We start from the raw sequence: 12363 nt of genomic DNA, 5'->3' as shown, positions 1-12363 counted from the left end.
AGGTGACACACTTGGCCTAATAAATCCCTTTTCAAGGAGTTCCTGAAGTTGCTCTTTCAATTCTTTTAACTCAGTTGGTGCCATACGATACGGAGGAATAGAAATGGGTTGATTGCCCTACACTAAGTCAATACCGAAATCAATATCCCTGTCGGGCGGCATACCCGGCAGGTCTGCAGGAAATACATCAGGAAAGTCTCTCACTACCGGTACTGAATCAATAGTAGGAGTATCTGCATCAACATCTCTCACAAAATCCAAGTATGACAAACACCCTTTCCCAACCATACGTTGGGCTTTCAAATAAGAAATTATCTTGCTAGGAACATAATCTAGAGAACCTCTCCACTCAACCTTTGGCAACCCCGGCATAGTCAACGTCACGGTTTTTGCATGACAGTCCAGAATAGCATGACATGGAGACAACCAATCCATACCCAGAATTACATCGAAATCGACCATATTGAGCAATAGAAGATCAACTCTAGTATCCACTCCCCCAATGGTTACCACACATGACCGATACACATGGTCCACCATAATAGTATCGCCCACCGGCATAGAGACACTAACATGTGAAACTAAGGACTCACAGAGCATAACTAGATAATGAGAAAAATACGATGATACATATGAATAAGTGGAACCAGGGTCAAATAATATAGAGGCCTCCTTGTGGCACACTGAAACAATACCTGTGATCACTACATCAGAAGCAACCACATCTGGCCTGGCAGGAAAAGCATAGAATCGAGCATGACCGCTACATGATCGGCCTCCCCTTCTTGGGCGACCCCTAGCTACCTGACCCCCACCCCGAGCTAGCTGGGCGGGTGGTAGAACTGCTGGCACTGGTGCCGTCAGTCAAGGACTCTGCTAAGGAGCCCCACTCAACAGCCTAGGACACTCTCTCTTGAAATGACCAAATTCCCCAAACTCGAAACAACCCCTCCTCTGACGGAACTACTGCTCCTGATATCTCGAGGAATTACCTGTAGAAGCCTGAGCGGACGAGGCATAATGAGAACTCTACGCTGGTAGTGCACTGAATGAAGACCGACCTGAGTGTGCACTGTAAGAACTGTGGCTAGCTGATGCACCACGATGAGCTGGATGACCCTTCTGAGCATGTCTCTAAGAACGACCCCTACCGCGGTAAAACTGACCCCCTGAAGGAACACCACTGTAATCACCTGGACCACGAGGCCTCTTATCCTCCCTCTCTCCACGTTCTTGGCTACAAACCATCTCTATCTGCCGAGCAATGTCAACTACCTCATCAAAAGTAGCACCAGACACACTCTCCCTAGTCATAAGTAACCACAACTGATATGTGAGGCCATCAATGAACCTCCTAATCCTCTCCCTATCAGTGGGAACCAACCAGACTGCGTGACGAGCCAACTCAGAAAATCTCATCTTATACTGCATCACAGATATTCCATCCTGACGTAACTGCTCAAACTGCCTGCGCAACTCCTCTCTGCAAGACTGCGGCATGAACTTCTCCAAACAGAGAACGGAGAATTCCTGCCATGTAAGTGGTACTGCATCAACTGGCATGCGCCTCTCATAAGCCTCCCACCATCTAAAGGCAGCCCCAAAAAATAAAAAAGTAGTGAAGGAGACCCCACTGGTCTCTAGAATACCCGCTGTCCGAAGCATCCGCTGACACCTATCCAGAAAACCCTGAGAATCCTTTAACTCAGTACCGCTAAATGGTGGAGCTCGAAGCCTCTCAAATCTCTCAAGTCTCCTCTGCTCATCATCTGCCATAACAGGAACTACCGAGGCCTAAGCAGCTACAGTCGGCGGGGCTAGTAGCGCCCCCGGTATCTGAAGTCCCTGTACTACCTAGTCTGGAGTACAAATAATAGGGGTATGAGTACCTCCCCCAGCCTGAGAAGTGGCAGGTGCGGCCTGAGCCGAAACCACCTGAGCAAGACCAGTGCAAGCTGCCAATATCTGGGCCAAAGTCTCCTAAAGGCCTGGAATCTCAATAGGCACAACTGGTGCCTGAGCTGGTCCTGTCGGCTCAGCTATATTTGGAATCTGCTCCTAACCTGGAGCAATTGGTGGTACTACAAGTGCGGGTCCAACTGCTACACCTCGACCTCTACCTCGACCCCGGCCTCTACCATGATCCCGGCCTCTCGCGGCCCTAACTAGTGGCACTGATGGCTGACCGTCTGATCCGGTAGCACGTGTTCTCACCATCTGTGAGAGAATAGAATAACAAAAATTTAATTTCCGGAATCAACAATTTCGCACGATAGGATACAAGAAAGTGAAATTTTCCTAAGGGTTCTACAGCCTCTCGAAGATAAGTACAGACGTCTCCGTACCGATCCGCAAGACTCTACTAAACCTGCTTATGACTCGTGAGTCCTATGTAACCTAGGCTCTGATACCAACTTATCACGACCCAAAATCTCACCCGTCATGATGGCGCCTATCTCGATACTAGGCAAGTCGTTAATGTCACTAAACCACAATTTCTTTTAAGTTTGAAAATATAATATTTAAATACAATACAAAATCGCCCAAATACAAATACGAACACTCCCCAAAACCTGGTGTCACTGAGTAGGTGAGCATCTAATATGAATACAAGTCTGGAAAGTATAGTCTATAATAGTCTAAGACCAAATACAGTAAACAAAGAGATAAAGAAGGAGAGACAAGGTCTGTGGAAATACGGCAGCTACCTCGAAATCTCCTGAAAATCAACCGCGCGAAAGGATCAACACCCACTGTGTCCGGGGACACCTGGATCTGCACACGAAGTGTAGGGTGTAGTATGAGTACAACCAACTCAACAAGCAATAATAATAAATAAGGAACTGAAGATAGTAACGAGCCACACAGTTATGGTTCATTTCCAGTAATTCCAGCAAAGAATAAACATGTTATCAAATCTGGCAGTTTAATGTCAAATCAATTTTTATACAGCTCTTGTTCATGTAATCCGTATATCAATAATCTTCTAGAGATTTCACAAAAATGACAGATAGCAACTAAGTGCAGCAACAAATGAAAATCAAGTACAACCTCTTAGGACAACAATCACTCACGGGGCTCCCAGCCCCCATCCCTCCCTGGGCTCCCAGCCCTCATCACTCACTCTCAATGGGTTCCCGCGCTCACTGGGGGTGTACAGACTTCGGAGGGTCTCCTATAGCCCAATCGCTATAATCTGCACGGACAACTCACGTGCCATAATATAAATATCTAGATCCTCACAACCAACTCACGTGCTGCACGGCCAACTCACGTGCTATAGTATAATATAAGGATCCGCACGGCCAACTCACATGTTGCACGACTAACTCACATGCTATAGTATAATATCTCATAATCACGCCCTCGGCCTCACTCAGTCATAAAGCTCTCCAGTCTCTAGGGCTCTCAACAATCATGAAATCAGCTCAAACAACAATGATATGATACATCAATAATGAACAATAGAGACTGAGACAAAATAATCAAGTCACTATGACTGAGTACAAAACAACAATTTAAGCAAATACTTCAACATGTACACGACCTCTGTGGGTCCCAACAATACCAACATATAGCCTAAACATGGTTTCTAACCTGACTTATAGTCAAATTTCCACAACAATTAGAGAACACATAATTATCAACAAGTTATTCAACTTTACAGTTTCCACGGGACGTACCAAGTCACAATCCCCTCGGTGCACGCCCACACGCCCATCACCTAGCATGTGCGTCACCTCTAAATAATCACATGATACAACAATTTCAGATTTCATACCCTCAGGACCAGATTTGAAACTGTTACTTACCTCAAACCATGTAATTCTCTATTCCGCTATGCTCTTTCCACGGAAATTGGTCTCCAAAAGCTTCGTATCTAGCCACAATTAATTCGATTCAGTCAATACCCATTATTATAATTAATTCCATAAGGAGATACTAAGTTTTCCAATAAAATCAGAAATTAACTCAAAAATCGCTCGTGGGGCCCACGTATCAGAATCCGACAAAAGTTACATAATATGAACGTTCATCCAACCACGAGTCCAACAATATAAATTTGACCAAAATCCGATACCAACTCAAACCTCAAATCTTCAATTAAAGCCTATGAAGATTTCTACCATTTTCAACCCAATTCTTACCCATTTGAACTTAACAATCTTTCCACAACCTTATTGGTATGTATACATAATACTCTTATACCCAGGAATCATACTATAAATCACCCATTTTTACTCCAAACCCGAAATTGAAAAATTGAGGAAAGAAATTCTTACCTCTTTGAAGCCCTAGCAAGATCCTGGTGAAATCTTCAAACCTTGAACAAGAATTGATGGATAAATGACTAAGTCTTCACTTTCTCTCTCTAAAATTCTCTCACCTCTCTCTAAAATATCAGATTTTGGCTAAAAATGAGCTTCAAGAGCTATAAATCGAAGTTGGGCCGGGTCAAAAAATAGAAAGAATGGAAGCTCCGACACAGTTATGCGGTCGCATATGCGATCGCATAACAGGTATGCGGTCCGCATACCGGCCGCATAATTTGGCCTCCAAAGCTGGGCGTTACTGACCCGGTTTGCGGTCATTATGCGGTCCGCATACTTGTTCTGCGATCGCATAATGCACCACAAAATAGGTCTGCGGTCGCATAGTGCACCGCAGATTTTTCTCAAATCCTGCCCCTCTACTGATCCACTTTGCGACCATTATGCGGTCCACAGAGTGAACAGAAATTGACATATTTATTTTATTTATACTACTTACTAAGTTATATTCTCCCAAATGTTATCTAAATAGTTTAATTATATATTTTACTATAATACTTATGTGGTTTCAATATTAATATGTACATTACACAATTGTAAGAGGGCATGGAGAATTAATCTAATTTATTTCAAATTAGCATATGATAGCACTTTAATACTTAATTGATTGCATTTTCTTCATTTTTTTCAATAATAAATAATATAATTAACACATAGAGGGCATGGAGAATTTTCAAGCGAAAAGCCGAAATAGAGAAGTATTAGCACGTCAGTTGTTTCTTAACTAACATAACTTGAATCTATATAAATTCTGTCACAACCCAACCGGTCATTTTGACTTTTAGAACCTTGTTCCCCTAAATAAAACTTCCCGTATGTGCATTAAATAATTTATGACTTGTGGGGATGGTTGGTTCGAGATTTGAAAGTGTTTGGGTTGAAATCGGAATACTTGGTTCCTTATATTGGCTTTAAAAGTCCAAGTTTGACTTTGGTCAACTTTTTGAGTAAACAGACTCGGATCGGTATTTTGACAGTTTCGGTAGGTCCGTATCATGATTTGGGACTTGGGCGTATGCCCGGAATCAAATTTCGAGGTCCCTAGCCCGAGATATGGAATTTTGATTAAAAATAAAATTTAAGTTCAAATAGTGACCGGATGTCGAATTATGTGAAAACGACCCGGAATAGAATTTTGATGATTCCAACAGCTCCGTATGGTGATTTTGGACTTAGGAGCATGATCGAAATTTTATTTGGAAGTCCGTAGTGAAATTAGGCTTGAAATGGCTAAAACAAGAATTTAAGTTTGGAAGTTTGACCAGGGAATTGACTTTTGATACCGGAGTCGGAATACAGTTCCAAAATTTTTTATAGCTCCGTTATGTCATTTATGACTTGTGTGCAAAATTTGAGGTCAATCGGAATTGATTTGATAGGTTTTGACATCCAATGTAGAAGTTGAAAATTCTTAGTTATATTAAGCTTGAATTGGGGTGTGATTCGTGGTTTTAGCGTTTCTTGATGTGAATTAGAGGTTCAACTAAGTTCGTATGATATTTTAGGACTTGTTGGTATATTTGGTTGAGGTCTCGAGGGCCTCGGGTGAATTTTGGATGGTTAACAGATCGAATTTGGAATTTGAAGAAGAGTAGAGGCAGCTGATATCTGGTGTGATCGCGGGTGCGAAATATCCACCGCGGGTGCGAAGCCGCGGATGCGAAAAATCCACCGCGGGTGCGATGCCGCGTATGCGAAAAATCCATCGCGGGTGCGAATCCGCAGGTGCGAAAAATCCATCGCGGGTGCAAATTCGCAGGTGCAAAAAAGCCATTGCGGGTGCGAAGCCGCGGATGAGAAAACTCTACCGCGGGTGCGAATCCGCAGGTGCAAAAAATCCATCGCGGGTGCGAATCCGCATGTGCGAAAAAGCCATCGCGGGTGCAAAGCCTCGGATGCGAAAATTTTGTCGCGGGCGCGATGATCGCTGGGCAATGAGTGTTTAAAAGCGGGGATTTGAGCATTTTTGCTCATTTCTTCATTCTTGGACGATCTTGGGAGCTTCTTGAGAGGATAATTTACCTAGCAATTTAGAGGTAAGTTAATTCACACCTATTGCAAGTTAAATACATGGTTTATATATGGATTTAGACATGTAAATTTGTAGAAATTTGGAGTTTTGAAGAAAAACCTAGAAATTGGTATTTTTTATTTTTACCACGGAAATGGTTATGGAATTGGGTAGAAATTATATATTTGAGTTCTTGAGATTATGGGTAACGATTTCCTCCGGAAATTTTCGAAATCCGGGAACGTGGGCCCGGGGTGAATTTTAGGAATTTTACCATTTTGGATAAGGTAATTTATTTACTAGATAAATTTCGAATCATTTAGCATATATTAATTATTTTGTATAATATTTGGATAGTTTCGGATTTTTCGGCGTCTAATCGAGAATTCAACATGACGTGGTGATTGAAAAGTGGACTTTGAGACGAGGTAAGTCTCTTGTCTAATCTTGTGAGGGAAAAATTACCCTATAGGGATTAAATTGAATAATTATTGATAATTGCGGGGGCTACATACGCACGAGGTGACGAGAGTCCGTGCGTAGCTACTATTAATGCTAAAGTCCAGGTAGTTTAGAACTCAAAGCATAAATTACTTGTGTAAATTGTATTCCTTATTTAATTAATATTATTTGATATATATATTGTGAATTGTTAGATCACAATATTAAAGGAAGGAAAAATTAATATGTTTGATTTTCTATTTAAAATTAATTAATTGTTAAAAGAAATTATTCTTCCTCCCGAATTTATCTCATAATAAATATATTCTCCTTCCGGAGGTACATAAGAAAATGTTCTCCTTTTTTGTGGAGCGGGCCGAACGCCTCGGCAGGATAGATGCATCTATGGATCGCGCCGCACGTCCCTCGACAGTGTACACGACACTCTGGATCGGGCCGTACGTCCTCGGCAGAAATCGTGCTTAATAATAATAATAATTACACGATACTTGGACATTTTATTATCGGTTGTAAAGCTATTTGATAAATTAAAATTTTTATTGAAATTGAATTGCAGCTTGGATTGTAAAGCTATTTGATAAATTGGAATTTTTATTGAATTTGAAGGAATTTAATTACTTCTGCTGGTTCAATAAAATTATTGTTAACTCTGTGAATCACGTTGATATAAATATTTTTATTTTCATGATTATTTAATATTATTGACCCATAGTGAGTGTCATAGTCGGCCATCTCGTCTCTACCTTTTCAAGATTAGGCTTGATACTTATTGAGTACACGTTATTTTCGTACTCATACTGCACTTGCTGCATATTTTATTGTGCAGGTACATATATGTATAGCGGCCTTGTGGGCTCAGAGGTGTGGTTAATAATTGTGGGGACATAGGTGAGCTGCATTCTATATTACAATCCGCAGCTAACAGAATCTCCGTCAGAGTTATTATACTTTCCTGTCTAATTTGTATTCTGGACAGATGTTGTATTTTATTTTAATTCCCTAGTAAATGCTCATGCTCTTGTGATACCGGATTTTGGGAATGGTTGTGAATTATTTAGAAATTTAGGTTTTTTAAAAATATTTATTATTTACTCTATGAGTTTTATCTTTATTATTTCATTGAAGAAATCTTTATTTCAAAAACACTAAAATGGGTAATTAAGTAAATTGATTATGGTTGGCTTGCCTGGCAGTGGTGTCTGGCGCCATCACGACCTATATGTGAAATTGGGCCGTGACAACATGGTATCAGAGCATTAGGTTCACGTAGGTCTCACGAGTCATGAGCAAGTCTAGTAGAGTCTTGCAGATCGGTACGGAGACGTCGGTGCTTATCTTTGAGAGGCTACAGGTCTGTTAGGAATACTTTCCTTTTTGATTCCTCATCGTGTGATTCTATTCCTTTGAGGCTTATGCCTACATTTCCTTCCTATTCAATCTTATGTGACGTGAAGCGCTTGTTATAAATTGGGGATTGAGGAAATTTTTAATGGTACTACAGATGTAGTACAGGATGCTTCTCCCTGTGTAATTAATTGGGCTATTATCGTCGCCGTGCGAAAGGCTGCTCTGTCATTTCAAATTAAGTATCAGTACTACCTAAGGTTTTGAGATTTGGCATTAATTGTTATGACGATTCATGCATTGTTATCGCACAGTGTTTATGAAATGGTAAAATGCCCGTCTATGTGTCGGGGCAGTAAACGAATTGAAAGAAGGTTTTCTTAGTACATGATTCAAAGGTTCCATGTTTTAATTCCAGCGGAGAAAAGGAAATCGGACTATGAATGTTTAGGTTTGGGGTTGATGGAGTAACGAAGCTTGATATTTTCAAGTGTGGTAGAGTTCTCAATTTTGATGTGGTGTCATCGCATTGTAAAATGCGTTAAGGTTCGCCGGTGTTATGGTATTCTTCAACTCGCCTTCACGAAGGGGTGTTAGGAATTGGTATAGGGGAAGCAGTCGTTAGAGATCACGGTATGCAGTAATTCAGGATCGAAGCAGCATTTCTAGTATTGATGTCTCGAGAAGGATGATCGTCAGAAAGGTTTAAAGCCGGTAACGAGCTATTGGTTCAAGTGCTACAGAGACGTATTTTGTGTTAAGGCAACAACTGGGCAGCGAAGGATAAGGAAGGACATGTGGTAGGTGCCTTGCGGTGGTTAGGTTCCGAAAAGGCCAAGTGTAAGAAAACAGAAGCAGAGTAGATGCTTAAAGGAGATGGTTGACCAAAGTGGGAGAGTGCTAAGGTAGCACATGGGTTACGTGGTAGGATGATTACATGTCTTGAGGAACGTTTGGAGTGATTTGGAATGTAAAATGGACAGTGACTAGGTCTACGGACTTAATTTAGAATATTGGTTGCTATATTGAGGAAGATTGGATACAACAGGAGGGAGTTGCTTGATATGAAGAAGGATACAACATGACTTTGGATTGGAATGTATTGTTGCACCTTTAGTTGACGTCCATGAGGAGTGAACGGACTGGTGCAGCTGGTGAATGAGCTTGGACTCAGGATGATCTACTGATTTCGTAGTAATTGCACCCAATGCAGCGATGTTGGAATATGTCGGCATGTAATTTCCACAGGTGGGTTATCTCCTGTGAGCAGGTTAGCAGTCGCGTGGTGTTGACGAAGCTTCTTCGAAGAATTCTACTGGTTACCCGGTAAGAGAATTAATATATAAATGTGGCTAATGGTTCAGAGTGTTTATTAAAGGTTACTAGAAGGATTTCGAGAAAAATTTGGCGAGTTGCGTGTGCAGGATCATGTCAACGATGAAGAAAGAATCTCGGTGGATTTCAAAATTTTGTAATTGTAGCTTCAAGCTAAGTGGGAGAGCCCCACCGTCTATGATTGGATTGCGTAGTGTCAAGTTGTGCGGTTTCTGGTTATCGGTGTATTGGTGGGTCATTGCAACTAAGGAAAGAAAACTTCAGTGGTAATTTGAGCAAAGGATTTGGGGAATGTGTGCCATATTTGGCCTTATCAATTCATATTCAGGTTTCTGGAAGACTCAGAGTTTATGCTTCGTGTAGATGTAATGCACACGAAAGTGAGACAATCGGATGTTTCCTTGATAAAGTGTCTATGTGCTAGCAGGGCCTTGTAATTGATCATGTTTGGGAACAAGTCGGAGCAAGTGACTCTCAATAACGGTCTTAGCGGGTTCAAAAATTTAAAGTGCGGTGTCTAAGGATCTCGAGTTCATAGTATGGTTGAGTATCGAGCTTTTGCAGCAAATTATGAAACAGGGCTTGGAGTACTCTGCGTTATCTTTAGGTTGTGGTGTAGCATTTGAGAAACGGAAGAAAATAACTTCGGATTCAAAAAAAAATAGTATCAGAATGGATGTAACAGTTGAAGATGAAAAAAAGCGCACAAGGAGGGGTATGAGATGATTTGTGGATTTTGAAATAGTGCGATCTCGTGAAATAATGTCACTTAGGATGAGTGCGGATTTGAGTTCGTGATGTAATGAATGAAGCTATTATTATTTCTAAGGCAAGTTGAGAATAAATTGAGAAAAAGATGGGTCGGCTAACAATGGTTGAATCGGCATAATAGTGGTAATGACTAGTTCCTTCAGTGCATAGAGTTATGCATGTAATTTGTGGCGGTACGTGCGGGGCTTGGCGGCCGCCGTAATTGATTTTATCTAGAGGAATTCAAGTATTATGGCATGTTATGTGTAGAGGGATCCCGGAAAAGTTATGGTGGCTTAGACCACTACTTGAGGCCGGTATTTTCTACGGATATGGGAATTCAGTCACGTGTTGCAATGGTTCTCTTGAAATGAGTTAAGAAGAAGGTTTCTATATGATGAAGTGTTTACTCTATTAGTGGTTCGTGAGTTATAATGGAATTCTTGTACTCCTGCGCATAGGCGTGGTTAAGTGCACTAAGTAGCATGGGATTCGAAAGTTGAGGATTTAAGATTTTGGTTCGGTGTTGACAAGGATGTCATGAGCTCGGATGAGCAAGAAAGGGATTTAGATGTTTAAAGTATGATGGTATTATTTTTGGAATCATCTAAGGTCGATGTCAGGTGTAAGAGACCTTGTGTATTGATTTGTGGATTTTTTATATGCTTTACAGCATTAGTGTAACCGGTAGCATAGATGTGCAGACTTATTACCTAGTGCGAAAGGTCGTGGAGCGTGTCTCACAGAAATATTGTGTAAGAGTGACATGTAGTCACTTAATTGAGTGAAGATTGAAACCAAGTATGAAGATTGTGGTAATATCGCTGATTCGAGAATTTATGCCTGGAGGGCGCTCTGTTCATTTGGTTGTGGACTGTGGAAGTTGTTCCAATTATGATGGCTATTCTTGTGTGTTATGGGAAAAAGGGTTATTATGGATCCTTGAAAGGTTATTAACCTAGTACAGTGCGATCAGAATCGGCTTGAGGTATGTGGATGGATTTAAATATGAATACGGACTCTATATCAGGCCGAATGTGTTCATTTCAGCATAAAAGCTCTCTATGGTGGAGTATTCGGACGTTGGATGTCGTTTTGTTGTCAGTTATTTCATGTAATAATATATTGTTCCGTGTGAGTTATGAAATGGCTTGATAAATTTCTTATGTGATGAGGTTCCGCGTAGCGATGGTGTTATGTGAGCAGGATGGCTCTCGAGATTCATATCATATATCACACCTTAGTTGTGCTTGAGTTTTGTAGCATATGGCACTGTCGGTCCTTCCATGGATGATATTATGCACTGAGCGTGCTTGTGTCCGATATTCGGATATTTTGTAGTAATGAGCATTTTAGCTCAGTAAGTATTTTCTTATAGATTCTTTTTTGTGCGGATCGGGTGGCACGCCGCCACGGGTATGTTGTTTGGATCGGGTTGCACGTCGCAACAAAGTGATGTTGAGTACAGTCCCCTATATTCTATTTTGTGTGTTTGTGTCCCATTTTCTGAGGAAGGTTCATGACACCTTTTCAGTTATCTAATTAGTCACGTGGGTTGAGTAATCCTTTCCAGAGTTCGTTTTTCTTATGTATCGCAATCGAGTACGTTGCTTATTAGCTCATCGTGGCATCATATGAGGGTTTTGTTTTTATCGTGTATGAGGTGGTTTATTGCCTGAGCAGCTTATACTTGGTGAGACGAGATTATTGGATTTGGGATCTGTGCGATCAGATTATATGGAGTGTAATAAAGAGCAAATACATTATTTGGTTATAATGAGGCAATGGTTATTGTCATAAGGAGAAACTCAATAATTGTTGACTCGGCAGTTGATTATGAATTTCTACACATTTCTTCCATCGTAGAAGCATTTCAAGAGTTGGAACATGACTTATATGTATCATGAGGTGTGTTGCGAACATCAGATTCGTGAAATTTTGGCTATTGTTATCGGAGGATGTTATTATAGTCATGTGAATGATGCGGTGCATGGTCTAAATTCAACAAAGGTATGCAATCCTGTATTAGTGCATCGTGTAGTGATTGATATGACATTCATAGGTTGGAAACAGGCATGGCGGAGAATTCTGGATGTTAGAATTGTGCTCTAAGGCTTATTTGCTTAAATA

Source organism: Nicotiana tabacum, chromosome 4 (assembly GCF_000715075.1).
Source record: "Nicotiana tabacum cultivar K326 chromosome 4, ASM71507v2, whole genome shotgun sequence".
NCBI lineage: Eukaryota > Viridiplantae > Streptophyta > Magnoliopsida > Solanales > Solanaceae > Nicotiana > Nicotiana tabacum.
The sequence above is the reverse complement of the archived record's forward strand: the minus strand, read 5'-3'. Positions refer to the sequence as shown.